Source organism: Aulonocara sp. 'chitande type north' Nkhata Bay, linkage group LG3 (genome assembly GCF_057382095.1).
Source record: "Aulonocara sp. 'chitande type north' Nkhata Bay isolate Kocher_YH1m ecotype deep benthic linkage group LG3, A_spYH_male_GT1.1, whole genome shotgun sequence".
Taxonomy (NCBI): domain Eukaryota; kingdom Metazoa; phylum Chordata; class Actinopteri; order Cichliformes; family Cichlidae; genus Aulonocara; species Aulonocara sp. 'chitande type north' Nkhata Bay.
In genome coordinates this window covers 29,419,153-29,435,215 of record NC_141346.1, presented here as the reverse complement: position 1 = coordinate 29,435,215, position 16,063 = coordinate 29,419,153, and the positions used below count along the sequence as shown (strand labels likewise).

Genomic DNA, 16,063 nt, shown 5'->3' with positions numbered 1-16,063 from the left:
GAATATTTATGTAATAAACATATATAAATAAAAAAAATTACATTAGTAATTCATTTTGTGCATACTTTTATATTGCTGTTAATGATAAATTAATTAAAGCGACAAAACAACCTGCAGAGCCACTTTTGAGCCGAAAGAGCCGGCTCTGTTTAGTGAGCCGAGCAGAAAGAGCTGGTTCTCTAAAGAGAGCCGGGATTCCCATCATTAATCCAGAGTAAGAATCTGGTTAGATACCATGTTTTTAAGGTTTTCAGGGCCGAGTACAATAACCTCAGTTTTCACTGAATTGAGAAGCAGACAGTTAGAGGCCATCCAGGTATTTATGTCTTTAAGACAATTCTGCAGTTTAACTAATTGGTGTGTGTTATCTGGCTTCATGGATAGATAAAGGTGGGTGTCATATGCCTATCAGAATCAGAATCAGAATCAGAATCAGAAAGGGTTTTATTGCCAAATGTTGAGCAGGTTTACAACATTAGGAAATTGCTGCGGTGCTTCAGTGCAAACATACTGTCATAAATTACGCTTAAATAGACATGAAAATAAAAATAAGAATAAGAATTAAAAGTCACCGGTGTAAGTTAGAAGGGAACCCCTTCTATAACGGAGAGAGCAGGAGGGGGTGATCACGGAAACAGAAGACGTAATACCCAGTTGAAATAGTCAATAAAAATAGTACACTAAAAATGCCCTGATCAGGGGAGAGAAAAATAAAAACATAAACGTCGGCATACTAAAAATTTGATGATGCTCAGTCCATGAGCTAAGTCCCCCAAAGTTCCCGATCAGGCTCCGCCAGACTTCCTGGCTGTGAAGAATCTGCCACCAGTGGGAGCCACGCTGCCCGCCTCCTCCGTCGCCTCCTTGCTGCTTCACTCAAGGTTCCGCTAGGCACAGGAGAGCAGCGCCAGTCACGTTTCTTAATTTCCTGGGGTATTATATAAATCTTTACAGTCTGTACTTTCCCCGGGATGCAGTAGCGGTTTTAGATACGGGCGACACGGGTGGTTGCCCGGGGCGGCATCGTGGTGGGGGGCGGCATCACGGGCATCGGCAAAAAAAAAAAAAATGCTCGTACTCATGCTGCGCTGACGTCAGCCAGCACATATTGGGAATGGCATAGGCACCGATCGGTTTTCTATCGTCCATTTGCTGGGAGTAAGCGTGCCCTTCGTTTGCGAGGTGCGCCTGCTGCTTTCGGCGCAGAGAGGAGAGGGCGGGGCGGCGGGGGATTCTCTGACCGACTGGAGCAGCATCTAATAACCAACTCGCAAAATAAAACAAAATAAAAACAAAACAACAAACACGAAAACACCAGACATCATGATATAGACCTATAATTTGCACCTATGTTTTTTCGAAACTCTATACACGAAAAGTGAGCGCGAGAGCCCTCGGTGCGCCTGCTCGCTGCTGAAGTCAAAGTAAACTTTATTGTCATCAGCTACAGTCCAGTATATAGAGAGATGAGACATCGAGGCTCCAGTTACAGCAGTGCAAGTAAACAAACAATATACAGTGGGGCAAAAAAGTATTTAGTCAGCCACTAAATGTGGCAAGTTCCCCCACCTAAAATGATGACAGAGGTCAGTAATTTGCACCAGAGGTACACTTCAACTGTGAGAGACAGAATGTGAAAAAAAATCCATGAATCCACATGGTAGGATTTGTAAAGAATTTATTCGTAAATCAGGGTGGCAAATAAGTATTTGGTCAATAACAAAAATACAACTCAATACTTTGTAACATAACCTTTGTTGGCAATAACAGAGGTCAAACGTTTACTATAGGTCTTTACCAGGTTTGCACACACAGTAGCTGGTATTTTGGCCCATTCCTCCATGCAGATCTTCTCAAGAGCAGTGATGTTTTGGGGCTGTTGCCGAGCAACACGGACTTTCAACTCCCGCCACAGATTTTCTATGGGGTTGAGGTCTGGAGACTGGCTAGGCCACTCCAGGACTTTCAAATGCTTCTTACGGAGCCACTCCTTTGTTGCCCGGGCGGTGTGTTTTGGATCATTGTCATGTTGGAAGACCCAGCCTCGTTTCATCTTCAAAGTTCTCACTGATGGAAGGAGGTTTTGGCTCAAAATCTCACGATACATGGCCCCATTCATTCTGTCCTTAACACGGATCAGTCGTCCTGTCCCCTTGGCAGAAAAACAGCCCCATAGCATGATGTTTCCACCCCCATGCTTCACAGTAGGTATGGTGTTCTTGGGATGTAACTCAGTATTCTTCTTCCTCCAAACACGACGAGTTGAGTTTATACCAAAAAGTTCTACTTTGGTTTCATCTGACCACATGACATTCTCCCAATCCTCTGCTGTATCATCCATGTGCTCTCTGGCAAACTTCAGACGGGCCTGGATATGCACTGGCTTCAGCAGCGGAACACGTCTGGCACTGCGGGATTTGATTCCCTGCCGTTGTAGTGTGTTACTGATGGTGACCTTTGTTACTTTGGTCCCAGCTCTCTGCAGGTCATTCACCAGGTCCCCCCGTGTGGTTCTGGGATCTTTGCTCACCGTTCTCATGATCATTTTGACCCCACGGGATGAGATCTTGCGTGGAGCCCCAGATTGAGGGAGATTATCAGTGGTCTTGTATGTCTTCCATTTTCTGATGATTGCTCCCACAGTTGATTTTTTTCACACCAAGCTGCTTGCCTATTGTAGATTCACTCGTCCCAGTCTGGTGCAGGTCTACAATACTTTTCCTGGTGTCCTTCGAAAGTTCTTTGGTCTTGGCCATGGCGGAGTTTGGAGTCTGACTGTTTGAGGCTGTGGACAGGCGTCTTTTATACAGATGATGAGTTCAAACAGGTGCCATTCATACAGGTAACGAGTGGGGGACAGAAAAGCTTCTTACAGAAGACGTTACAGGTCTGTGAGAGCCAGAGATTTTCCTTGTTTGAGGTGACCAAATACTTATTTTCCACCCTGATTTACGAATAAATTCTTTACAAATCCTACCATGTGGATTCATGGATTTTTTTTTCACATTCTGTCTCTCACAGTTGAAGTGTACCTCTGGTGAAAATTACTGACCTCTGTCATCATTTTAAGTGGGGGAACTTGCACAATCGGTGGCTGACTAAATACTTTTTTGCCCCACTGTATATAAGAAGAGTAAGAAAATAAATATACACTTTAGGACTCGGGGTAAAGGGATCAATAGCAATTTAAAATTTACAGTTTGGTGATTTAAAGTCTCACACACAACCCGTTGAAAGGGGAGGGGGGCCGGCTGCTTCCAAATAGAGCACATTTCATTTATAATGTTGTAAATCCAAGCCCATTATGTATTCATGATTTGAATCCTGGGTTGTGTGAAATCTCAGAAATGCACCCAGACAAAGGGAATCTGTGAACTAAGGTGTAAGTTTGTTAGATCATGTTGTGGTGATCCTTGGGTTGAGGGATGGGTGTTTATACTGAAGTGCAAAATTAAAACCAATGGAAGATGGACAAGAAAAGTTCAAAGCCATCAGGTGCTCAGTTTAGAAAAAAGAGAAAAGAAGAGGAGGAGAAACGAGCAACAGATACAGGTAAGCAGATGTGTCATTGGATAATGGCAGGTCATCCTGAAACAATCAGAGTCAGAATCAGAATACTTTATTAATCCGTAAGGAAATTATGTGCGTTACAGTTGCTCCAAGAAGAAATGGTAAAAATAGTAACAGTAACAGACTAAATTCCAAACAATACATTATGTTACAGATTTTAATATTAATTAGTCATTGTCAATTGTTGACTTGTCCTGTTCTCATTGTATGACGAATTATGATGGCTGTTTTGATAGCCGTTTGCATACAATGCATACTCTCTCTCTCTTCATATGTGTGTGTGTGTTCAGCAGTTTATGTTAATATACAATCCTTAATATGTTTTATCTGTGTGTGGGTGGGGGGGGGGGGGGGGGGGGCGCGGCAGAGGGAGTGTTCGCCCAGGGCGCCAAACAGGCTAGGACCGCCACTGCCGGGAGGGCAGAGTTCTGAACTCCGCCCGCCGCTGTTCCGTGCCTTAAGTGTTCACTGACATCTCGCTGCTACTGTGGAGGATGAGATAAGGCAAGATTACCTTTATTAGTCCTACTTGTGGGAAATTTGTTTTGTTACAGCAGTAGACAGTGCAAAATTGCATAGAAAATTTTGAAAAACACTGGAATAAGATATCAACAAGATACTGTACACAATAGAATATAATACAATATACAGGGAGTGCAGAATTATTAGGCAAGTTGTATTTTTGAGGAATAATGTTATTATTGAACAACAACCATGTTCTCAATGAACCCAAAAAACTCATTAATATCAAAGCTGAATGTTTTTGGAAGTAGTTTTTAGTTTGTTTTTAGTCATTTACACATGCAGTTACTGTCCCTCCATTTAGTCAAAGGAGGTTGCAAAGAAAAGCGTCTGGACTTCTTTAAGTTACTTGAAGACGTTTCACCTCTCATCCGAGAAGCTTCTTCAGTTCTAAGGTCAAATGGTGGAGAGTCCCAGATATAAACCTAGTGGGAGTGTCCCCCCAAAGAGGGACAAAAGGACCACCTGATGATCCTCTAATCGCCTGAGCCATGGTGTGAAACTGGGTGTGGGTCCCAATCAGCCAGAGTTTCGGGTGAGTTCATTGTGAAACCTGGCCAAACCTTATCATGCGAATTCCTGAGGTCAGATGGCCCAGGATGTGAGTGGGCGTTAAGGCGTCTGGGAAGGGATCTCAAAACTGGATTATAGATGGCAGAGAGTTGGTGTCGTAAACCCCCGCCTCTGTTCAAAGATAGTCGCTCACAGTGGACATAGATGGCTTCTTTCACTCCTCTTTCAAACCATCTGTCCTCTCTGTCCAAAATGTGAACATTGGCATCCTCGAAAGAGTGTCCTTTATCCTTTAGATGCAGATGGACTGCTGAGTCTTGTCCTGTGGAGGTGGCTCTTCTGTGTTGTGCCATGCGCTTGTGAAGTGGCTGTTTGGTCTCTCCAGTGTAGAGGTCTGGGCATTCCTCGCTGCATTGTACAGCATACACCACATTGTTAAGTCTGTGTTTTGGCGTTTTGTCTTTCGGGTGAACCAGTTTTTGTCTGAGCGTGTTGCTGGGTCTGAAATGCACCGGGATGTCGTGCTTGGAGAAAACTCTCCTGAGTTTTTCTGATACACCGGCTACATAGGGGATGACAATGTTGTTGCGTCTGTCCTTCTTATCCTCCCTCGCTGGTGTCTGGTCTTCTTTTCTGTGCCTCTTTGCTGACTTTAAGAACACCCATTTAGGATAGCCGCACGTTTTGAGTGCTTCCTTTACATGTGTGTGTTCCTTCTTTTTTCCTTCAGGCTTAGAGGGAACATGTTCTGCCCGGTGGTGTAGGGTCCTAATTACTCCAAGTTTGTGTTCCAAAGGGTGATGGGAGTCAAAGAGGAGGTACTGGTCCGTGTGTGTGGGCTTCCGGTAAACTTCGATGTTGAGGTTGCCGTTCTCTTCAATGTGCACAGTGCAGTCCAGGAAAGCCAAACAGTTGTCCTTTGTGTCTTCCCTGGTGAACTTGATGTTCTTATCCACAGCGTTAATGTGCGCAGTGAAGGATTCCACTTCTTGTGTCTTGATTTTGACCCAGGTGTCGTCCACATATCTGTACCAGTGGCTCGGTACTCTTCCTTTGAAAGAGCCAAGAGCCTTTCTTTCCACTTCCTCCATGTAAAGGTTGGCTACAATAGGTGACACGGGGGAGCCCATGGCACAGCCATGTTTTTGTCTGTAAAAGCCTTCGTTGTACTTGAAATATGTAGTGGTGAGGCAGAGGTCTAACAGTGTGCAGATCTGATCGGGTGTGAAGTTGGTCCTGTCCTCCAAGGAGCTGTCTTCTTGTAGTCGTTTTCTGACAGTCTCCACGGCCTCCGTGGTGGGTATGCAAGTGAAGAGAGAGACTACATCAAAGGACACCATGGTTTCATCTGGATCCAGGGTAAGTTTCTGGACCTTGTCGGTGAAGTCGGTGGAGTTCTTGATGTGGTGTGGGGTGTTCCCCACAAGAGAAGCAAGTATGATAGCAAGGTTTTTTATCAATGTTATAAGTGGCTGAGTTTATGCTATGATTAATCATGTACATCATTGTTCTTTGTATGCTGCTGCTAAATGTCCATCTTTGCATATTCGCAGACTCTCCCATTGGTTGATCTTTATCTATAAATCTCTCCTTGGGCTGGTTCCATCTTATTTATGTGTTTATATGTGTAAAAACCACAACCAATACAACCTTCGTTCGAACAAATTCATACAATTGATTGTCCCAAAAATCAGAACAGAATTGGGGAAAAGGGCTTTTAAATACGCTGCCCCTGCTTCCTGGAATAATCTGCAGAAGGAACTGAAATTAGCAGAATTGGTTACCTTGGGAGAGTTTAAGTCTGTCTTAAAGGAACGAGAGAACAGTTCTTTTACTCAGTGTGATTGTTTTTAATGTACTCTTAATTTGATCTGTTATTGTATATTTTACACATGTTTGTATGGGATATTGTATTTGTTTTAAATGTTATATACCTATGTGGTATGTGACTTTTGTTGCTATGATGCCAGGTCTCTCTTGGAAATGAGATTTTTAATCTCAATGAGATTTTTTACCTGGATAAATAAAGGATTAATAAATGGGTCTGAGTGGGACAGCTTCCTTGTGGATTTTAGGAAGTCCGTAAATGCAGGGTATGGCATCCCCTGGGTAAAGGCGGTGATATGTAAGGCGGTCAATAATTTTGTCCTTTTCAAAGTCTTGAAGGCAAGCTATAACTTTCTTTTTGTAGCTGCTTGTGGGGTCTCGCTTTGAGGCTACTCTCCTCAGTGACAACAATACCTACGAGTCCCAATAGGGCTTTGGAGTTGACGTCACGCCGCAATGCATTGTGGGAGCGCAGCTCCATTTTCGGGGTCTACGAATCAAAACAAACACACTGTGTTGGAACGACGACGACAAGAAACATGCTTAAAAGCAGCTCAAAAGAAAACGGACGGTATAGAGACCGATTGCGTCCAGAGGCGAAGCAGCGGTACTTGAAAAAGAATAGAGTGCATCGCAAATCTGGACCCATTTGAAATACGGCAGTGGAGTAAAGACCCAGACGACTTACCGCCACTGTCCTACCCCGATATCTTCACGTATCTTGTTTGTGGAGTAAGCGCTTACACAGCGAACCAGTTTTGTAATTACAAGTCACTGAAGGTGCACATCCAATTTACAAATGGCTGGCTGCAAGATTTGGCTATTTTCAAGCCGCCAAACTCTGAGTACGTCGTCATTCATACCAAAGCTGGAGTCAGCTGAGTGCATCGAGTGAAATAGCCATTTTCCACCCCCCACCATAATTAATGTTATACATTTATCATTGAACTGCTAAAATATTGTTATCATATTATATGCCCATAATTGTAAAGTAGATGCAAATTAACACATTGATAATCGGGCAAATTATTAACGCCAATTTGTGTCCTTCCTGTCTCATTTCATTTATTGTCTTTACATCAATCAATCAAGTCACTCCATTCGATGTTTGATCGCAAATTCTATAACTTCCGAGACCACCAACGATGATATTATTCAGCTATAAAGTGTGATGTGAACATATTTAGAACTTACCGGAATGAAAATGTCTTGAGCACACCAACTGATATCTGGAGACGTAACAGAACTTGATATCAGCTCGTCTCACGGCTTCTATCCAGGCTAGACGCCTTCGTTTGGTAATATCCGATACATGAGCTCCTTCATGTTGCTTCCAGGTTGGGAAAGCATAAAAGACAATCCAAACTTATTCCCGTGTTGGTCGTAAGGCAAGGCAAGGCAAGGCAAATTTATTTGTATAGCACAATTCAACAACAAGGTGATTCAAAGTGCTTTACAGAGACATTAGAAACAAAAACAAATAAAAAGCATGATTTAAAATTGATTAAAACAAGCAAACAAGCAAACAAACAAACTAACTAAACACACACATTTCACACCTGTTCGCGCGATCTGAACCCTTATCGTAAGGGGAGCTACCAGTCCTTCTGTGGACGAGCTACTTTCTATTTTAAATTCCCTGAATTTAAAATACTCTCTAGACCCAGTCTAGACCCAGTTGGGGAGCTACCCAGAGCTCTAATCCCACACCTGTTCGTGTGATCTGAACCCTTATCGTAAGGGGAGCTACCAGTCCTTCTGTGGACGAGCTACTTTCTATTTTAAATTCCCTGAATTTAAAATACTCTCTAGACCCAGTCTAGACCCATTTGGGGAGCTACCCAGAGCTCTAAACCCACTTAACAAACAAACAAACAAACAAACAAACAAACAAACAAACAAACAAACAAAACAGTATATAAAATCAAAACAGATAAAATCAGAACAGTAGATAAAATCAGTAGTTAATGTAAGTTTTGAAATTTAAGCTTAACAAACAAACAAAACAGTATATAAAATCAAAACAGATAAAATCAGAAATAGATAAGATCAGTAGTTAGTGTAAGTTTTGAAATTTAAGCTTAAAAGTGTGGATTTGGTGCTTTATTCAAATGCAGCTGAGAATAGGTGAGTCTTCAACCTGGATTTAAATAAACTGAGTGTTTCAGCTTATCTGAGGCTTTCTGGGAGTTTGTTCCAGATATAAGGAGCATAAAAGCTGAATGCAGCTTCTCCGTGTCTGGTTCTGACTCTGGGAACTGATAAAAGACCGGATCCAGATGACCTGAGGGATCTGGAAGGTTCATACTGGGTCAGGAGGTCACTGATGTATTTTGGACCTAAACCATTCAGAGCTTTATAGGCCAGCATCAGAACTTTAAAGTCTATCCTCTGACGGACAGGCAGCCAGTGTAAAGACCTCAGAGCTGGACTGATGTGGTCCACTTTTTTGGTCTTAGTGAGGACTCGAGCAGCAGAGTTCTGAATGAGCTGTAGTTGTCTGACTGATTTTTTAGGTAGACCTGTAAAGATGCTGTTACAGTAATCAAGCCTACTAAAAATGAATGCATGGACTAGTTTTTCCAGGTCCTGTTGAGACATCAGATCTTTTATCCTTGAAATATTCTTGAGGTGATAGTAAGCTGACTTTGTTATTGTCTTAATGTGTTTTTCTAAGTTTAGGTCTGCATCCATCACTACACCCAAATTTCTCGCCTGGTTTGTGGTTTTTAGATGTATAGATTGAAGTTCTCTGGTGACCTGTAATCGTTTTTCTTTGGCGCCAAAGACTATTACTTCAGTTTTGTTTTTGTTTAGTTGGAGAAAATTGTGGCACAACCAGTCATTAATTTCCTCAATGCATTTACCAAGAGCCTGTACAGGGCCTCGGTCTCCTGGTGACATTGTGATATATATTTGTGTGTCATCTGCATAGCTGTGGTAGTTTATTTTGTTGTTCTTTATAATCTGTGCCAGTGGGAGCATGTAAATGTTAAACAGAGGGGGTCCCAAGATGGAACCTTGGGGAACTCCACATGTGATACTTGTCTGCTCAGATGTGAAGTTACCTATTGATACAAAGTATTTCCTGTTTTCTAAGTATGTTTTAAACCAGTTTAGTACAGTTCCTGAAAGACCTGCCCAGTTCTCCAGTCGTTTGAGTAATATGTTGTGGTCAACTGTATCAAATGCTGCACTGAGATCCAGTAAAACTAGGACTGACATTTTTCCACTGTCTGTGTTCAGACATATGTCATTAAACACTTTGGTCAGAGCAGTTTCAGTGCTGTGGTTCTGTCTAAAACCTGACTGGAAGGCATCGTAGCAGTTATTCTGTTTTAAGAAGTAATTGAGCTGTTGAGAAACTGCTTTTTCAATGATCTTACTTAAAAATGGGAGATTTGAGATCGGCCTGTAGTTTTTCATTTGTGTCTTGTCAAGATTGTCCTTTTTCAGTATAGGTTTGATTACAGCAGTTTTTAGTGGTTCTGGAAACACACCTGATATTAAAGAAAAGTTGACGATCTGTAACAGGTCTGACTCTAAAGTCTTTGAGACCTTTTTGAAAAAACTTGTTGGCAGGACATCTAAACAGCAAGAGGAGGAGTTCAGTTGACCTAAGATGTCCTCCAGGTCTTTGCTGTTAATAGGGTGAAACTTTTTCATGGTGTTTAAACAGTTTTTCGGTGGACACAGTACATATCCTGGATCTGCTGTTGATGTACCAATTGCTTGTCTAATCTTTTGGATTTTTTCAGTGAAGAATTTGGCAAAGTCATTGCAGGCCATGGTTGAATGAAGTTCAGCTGCCACTGGCACAGGAGGGTTTGTTAGCCTGTCAACTGTAGAAAATAAGACCCGAGCATTATGGCTGTTTTTAGTGATGATGTCAGAGAAGTAGGACCTTCTTGCACTCCTCAGTTGTAAATTATAATTGTGAAGTTTCTCTTTATAGATGTCATAGTGAACCTGGAGGTTTGTTTTTCTCCATCTGCGCTCAGCTTTTCTACACTCTCTTTTTTCATTTTTCACTAGTGTGGAGTTTCTCCATGGAGACTTTTTCCTTCCAGAGATAACCTTCACCTTAATGGGGGCAATAGTATCCATTACATTTAACATTTTTGCATTAAAGCTATTGACAAGCTCATTGACTGAACCTTTGGACAGGTCAGGTGTTAATGGGAAGACCTGGTTAAAGATTACACTACTGTCTTCAGTTATACACCGTTTTGTGATCACTGCTGTTGCTATATTTGTGTGGGCTGAGATTTTACTTTCAAAGAAAACACAGTAATGATCAGATAAGCCCACATCAGACACAGTAATGTTTGAAATGCTCAGGCTCTTGGAGATCAGTAGGTCAAGAGTGTGTCCTCTATTATGTGTGGCCTCTGTTACATGCTGAGTCAGCCCAAAGTTGCCCAGAGTGTTACTCAGGTCTTTAGTCCCTTTGTCCTGAGGGTTGTCCACATGGATGTTAAAATCCCCAACAATAATTACACAGTCGAAATCAACACAGATCACAGACAGCAGTTCACTGAGGTCATTAAAAAAGTCTGTGCAGTATTTGGGAGGCCTGTAAACATTAAGAAACACAACTTTGGATGGGGCCTTCACCTGTAAAGCCACATATTCAAAAGACTGAAAACTTCCAGGAGATAGCTGCTTACATTGAAATGATTCATTAAATAAGACAGCAACCCCTCCTCCTCTCCTGCTCACCCTGGCCTCACTGATAAAACTGTAGTTAGGAGGGGTCGTCTCGATGAGAACAGCTCCACTGTTATTTTGGTCCAACCAAGTTTCAGTTAAAAACATAAAATCAAGGCTGTGCTCAGTGATTAAATCATTAATTAAAAATGTTTTCCCAGCTAAAGATCTAACGTTTAATAAAGCCAACTTAAGTGTTTTAGAGGCATTACTTGTCCCCTCGTGTTTGGGAGCAGTCTGTGGCACACAAGGTATGTTTACTATATTTAAAGATATTTTAGAGTGCAGCTCTCTGTGTTTTGACCAGGCCACATGTCTCCTTCTGTCACCTAAAAGTACAGAAATTTTAAAACCTTCTAGTAAACAGGGTCCCAGCTTCTCCTGGGAAAAGTCACCACTGCCATAATCCTCACAGCCCGGACCCTTCACACATCACACATCAGACTGCGGAGACAAAGCATGAAGGTGGTAAGGAGGAACTAAGGGGGGCGAGGCTGGGCAATGTGACTTCGATTGCTCTGTTGAGGGTGGGGCTCGGTGGCGAACCTTTGGCTGCTTTGGTGGGGGGTTTATGGGGGACAAAGAGGGATTGGGCCGGGGGGTAGATCTGAGCCCAGCATTGACCCGCTCCATCATCTCTTCAGTGAATTTCAGGTGTGGGGAGGAGGGAGAAAGGGAGGGGGAGGAGGGTGATGGGGGTGATGGCCTGTCAGGGGTTTGGGGGACTGGGGAAGATCCTGGTCCTGGTCGTTGGTGTTGTTGAGAGAGTTGGAGGCAAATAGGGACCCCTCTTCTTGCCTCTTCTTGCCTCAGATGTCTCTCCTTTCTGAGGCTCTTCCCGGGTGGGGGCAGATGGAGCTCCTCCTCAAGGTTTCTGCTGGGCTTTGTCTGTTCTTGGAGTACTGTTTGTTCCTCTTTATGAGATAACTCCTCGTTTATCTCAGCCTTGGCTCCAAGCACAGATGGATGACGTATGGAATAAAACAAGTTGGAGGTGAACAGTTTCACCCCTGACTTGTTAAAATTAAATCCATTTGCCAGATGCCTGCGTTCCCAAAAAATATTAAAGTTGTTGATAAAATGCACTGAGTGGTCAGCACATGCTGATATAAGCCATTTATTCAGTGTAAACAGCCTGCTGAATCTCTCATCTCCTCCTCTGACCGGCGGTACAGGCCCACTGATGAATACAGCTGCATTCAGAGAGTTTACAGTATTTAATAATCCAGTAAAGTCCCGTTTCAGAACCTCCGATTGTTGTTTGGACACATCGTTTGACCCTGTATGCAGAACAATGTTTGTCACAGTTGGATATTCATCTGCAATTTGAAGAATTCTCTCCTTCAGGATGTTGACCATATCGTTAGGAAAGCAGAGGACTTTAGTGTTCTTACCGCACATGCTTTGTACATCCTTTACAGCTGAGTCACCCACAATCAGCGTTTCAGGCCTAGCCTTTAGCTTTCCCCGTGGATTTTCAGGCCTTACTTCGCTACTTTTAGATGGATGGTTATCCGATATAGATCCAGGGTCCTTTGATAGTGGAGCAAATCTGTTCTGCAGTTTCACATTCAGTTGTTTTGAAGGTTTGTTGTTAACCTTCCTATTCACGGTTGTCCAGTCCTGTTTCCTCTCGTATACAGGGGTAGAAGAGCTTCTCTGTCTCGTAGGAAGTGAAGGACAGTCGGTTTCAGAGATTTCAGCTCGCTGTGCCCTGCCTGTGGTATGTCCTCCCCCTTCCAGGAGACATGATTTATGTCTTGGTTTTGCACCAAGACAGTCCAAGGGGGGATTATCGCTTGAGGATTTATAGTAGTGCACAAAGTCTACTTTCTTGGTCATGTTATCTGTGCTCCTTAGCTGTGTGCTAGCTTGCTCATCGCCATTGTTTTGAGTCAAAGGCAAGGTTGTTTCATTTCCACACAGTCCATTTACCTCCACGTTTACTTCTAAGCGATGAATTTTTGTCTCCAGTGCTGCAATCTTCTGCAGGAGGCTGTGGTAGTCATCTGTGGAGAGGGAAGGCATCTTGTTGCTAGTTAGCCTAGCGGTTAGCACCTTTCTAGGCTATCGAGGCTGCTCGGTGCCCAGACGCTGTAATCAGGCTTCAGCTGTGTCTAGGCCACAGACACACGGAGCGCTGAGGATAAGGTAACTATAAAAATGTTGCTGTTTCTGTTAAGAACACTTTAGTCCTAATGATCTATAAGTGTCCAGAAGCTATCGCAGGTAAGCTCATATGGAAAAAAAGGGAAAAAAATCAGCATAAAAATCGGTAAAAATCAATAAAAGAAGCAAAGCATTTAGAGAGCAAAGAGATCGAACATTGCAGCCGACCACACAGCAAGTACGAACCATAGCTATGCTTTCGCTCCTTACTTAGACCCCCAAAATGGCGGATCGGGCCAAAATCCTTTCCACGCCCACCCCCGTGACATCACGCTCCAAAGCCTTATACCTGGAGCCAAGGTGGGGGGGGGGGGGGGGGGGGGGGTTCCCACCTTGGCTCCAAGTAGATTTCACCTAACCTTGAAAAGGACTTTAATCAAACGGTCGCTGTTATTCTAAGTGATAGTGTTATACTGTAAGAAATAATGCTAGTTGCAGACGCTGAAGGAGCAGAATTCTGGCCTAAAACAATTAGAGGGAAAGTAAATAAATCACACAAACAAATAATAAATGAAATAGGGAGGTTTGTGTTGTGTTTGGAGAAATATAGAAGGTAGTGGTGATGATCTAAGAACATCTGAACAGGAAGGAACGAGAGATAGAGACCAAATGAATAAGAACATGGTTGGGTTAGAAAGAATATAAGAAGAGAGTTAAAACAGCATCCATATATCGATCTCAGTAAAATGCAGGAGTTGTAGAAGAATCTAATAATGTCTCAGAGTTTGCAGGTTAAATGTATATTGAGGGTTTGTTATCACTCACCAAAGAGGAGTGCAAGAGAAGTAAATAATGAAGTTTTGCCTTTGTTAGAAAGTTCTGCAGAGGGCTCATGAACTCACCCAAAAGCATGCAGAGAGTGCAAGAGGCACCTGAGTGATATGATCTGAAATAAATGATTGTTGGAAATAAATTGTGTGAAGCTTAGAGGAGTTCAGAATAAATAGGCTGACATGTGGGGTGAAGGGGTCATGAGGACAAATATGAACATGAACAAATTAACAATTAGAGACACCTGCTAGAGATCTGTTTAAAATGCTGCCGTCACAAATAAGTAGTTGGGAAGAGAAAAGAAGGTAGACAGGTTTTAAATGCAACTAACTGATATATTAAACCTAGAGCACAATAGCTAAAATCACTGGATGGATAATAGTGAGTTGAAATAGAAGAGTTTTGTTAGAGATGGGGGGGGGGGGGGGGGTGTTCAGTTTTTGGACTTAATAATTTAGAATCGAGTTGCTCTGACTGTGGAGTGTGTGGGCTGGGCCCCGACATCCTGCCAAGAGTGTCCTTGACCAGTGCACAGGCTTTCAAATGATCTAAGCCAAATGCAAGTGTGTGAGAAGAAGAGTAAAAGACTGACCTGCATGTCTCAAAGAGGTTATTGTTATGGTGAGCTTGTGCAAAGCTCAGAGGAGTCACCTGAGACAGGAAGCAAAATTCTTTGCTTAAAAAAGAAAAAAAAAGAAAAAGATGTAACTTGTTTGTAAAGTTTAGGGCCCACATCAGTGAAGATGCTTAAACAAGTGATCAAATGCTGAGTACTATGAACAAAAAACAACAAAAAATGTAAAAAAGAATAGTGCCCATTAGAGTGAGGAACAGGAGCTCACGGGCGCGTCACTGCAACTCCCCCTGACTTCTGCTCCGCGGCTGCTGGGCGAGCCCTCATCTGGGACTCTCCTCAGCTCTTACTGGAACAGTGGCGCGGCTGCCCCTCTGTTGGTCTTCCATGGTCTCTTGTGTTCTGGGGGCCTCTGGATGTCTGGAGTTTTGATCTCCTCCATACCCGCTTCACACCCTGGAGGACGGGGCTGTGGCCCCCCCACACTCCCTAGCAGATCATTACATGGAGAAACCTTTGGAATGCAAGCATGCTGATCCACACAGGTATGCACACATGGGTATTCACAGACGCGGACTAAAGCTTTCTTGGCTGCTACCTCAAAGCACACTGTGCGCTGTCTATCTTGCGTGCTGCACAATATCGTTTATTATTTAGTAAATATTGATATCTATGACTAGCTAGTTTATTGTGATGGTGCTTTGTTTTCTCTATTATTATGTTGCTCTTTGTTGTTTGCTGTCTCCTCTGTTTGTTTTTTTTGTTTGTTTTTTTTTTCTCCATACAGGTGACCCAGGAGTTCTTTTTTTTTTTCTCTCTCTCTTCCCCCCCCCTCTCACCGTCTCTTCTCCCCTTTGGTTTTCTTTCTTTCTCTCCCCCTCTTTCTCTCATTCATTCCCCCTGTCCTATTTATAAAAAAAAAAAAAAAAAAAATGACAAAGGATGAACTGAAGCTCTGCCATCACGTAATGTCGCATACTGCTGTTTCTGATGTCATTTAAAAGAAAAAAAAAGAAAAAAAGAAAAAAGAAAAAAAAGAGTGAGGAACAGGAAGAAAGAAGCTCTAAATTTGAGAATAAAATATTAGAAGAAACACCAGGGAGGAAAATGATAAGGCCAGTAAACTGGTTCTCAGGTAAAATAAAATAAATATAACAAACTATTAAAATAACTAACTAATAAGTTTAAAGCCCTGGGCTCCACTCCTTGTGTTACTCTCCCAGTAGGAAAAGAACACAAATAATAAGAACTAGTCCACATGAAAGCATTAGATAGGAGATTATTAAAAAATCTATTCATTACTAACACTCTTACATTAGAATATTATTGAAGGTTAGGAAAGTTTAATACATAAAGGGTGCAGACATGACTCTCTTTGACACTAGAACAGATACACACAGGGCATTA

At 42.5% G+C, this 16,063-nt stretch overlaps 1 pseudogene; it reads right to left on the bottom strand.

The window, feature by feature from the left end:
- Positions 1–11,500: 11,500 nt before the first annotated feature.
- Positions 11,501–13,515, bottom strand: LOC147335061 (uncharacterized; annotated as a pseudogene).
- Between the last annotated feature and the right edge of the window lie 2,548 nt (positions 13,516–16,063).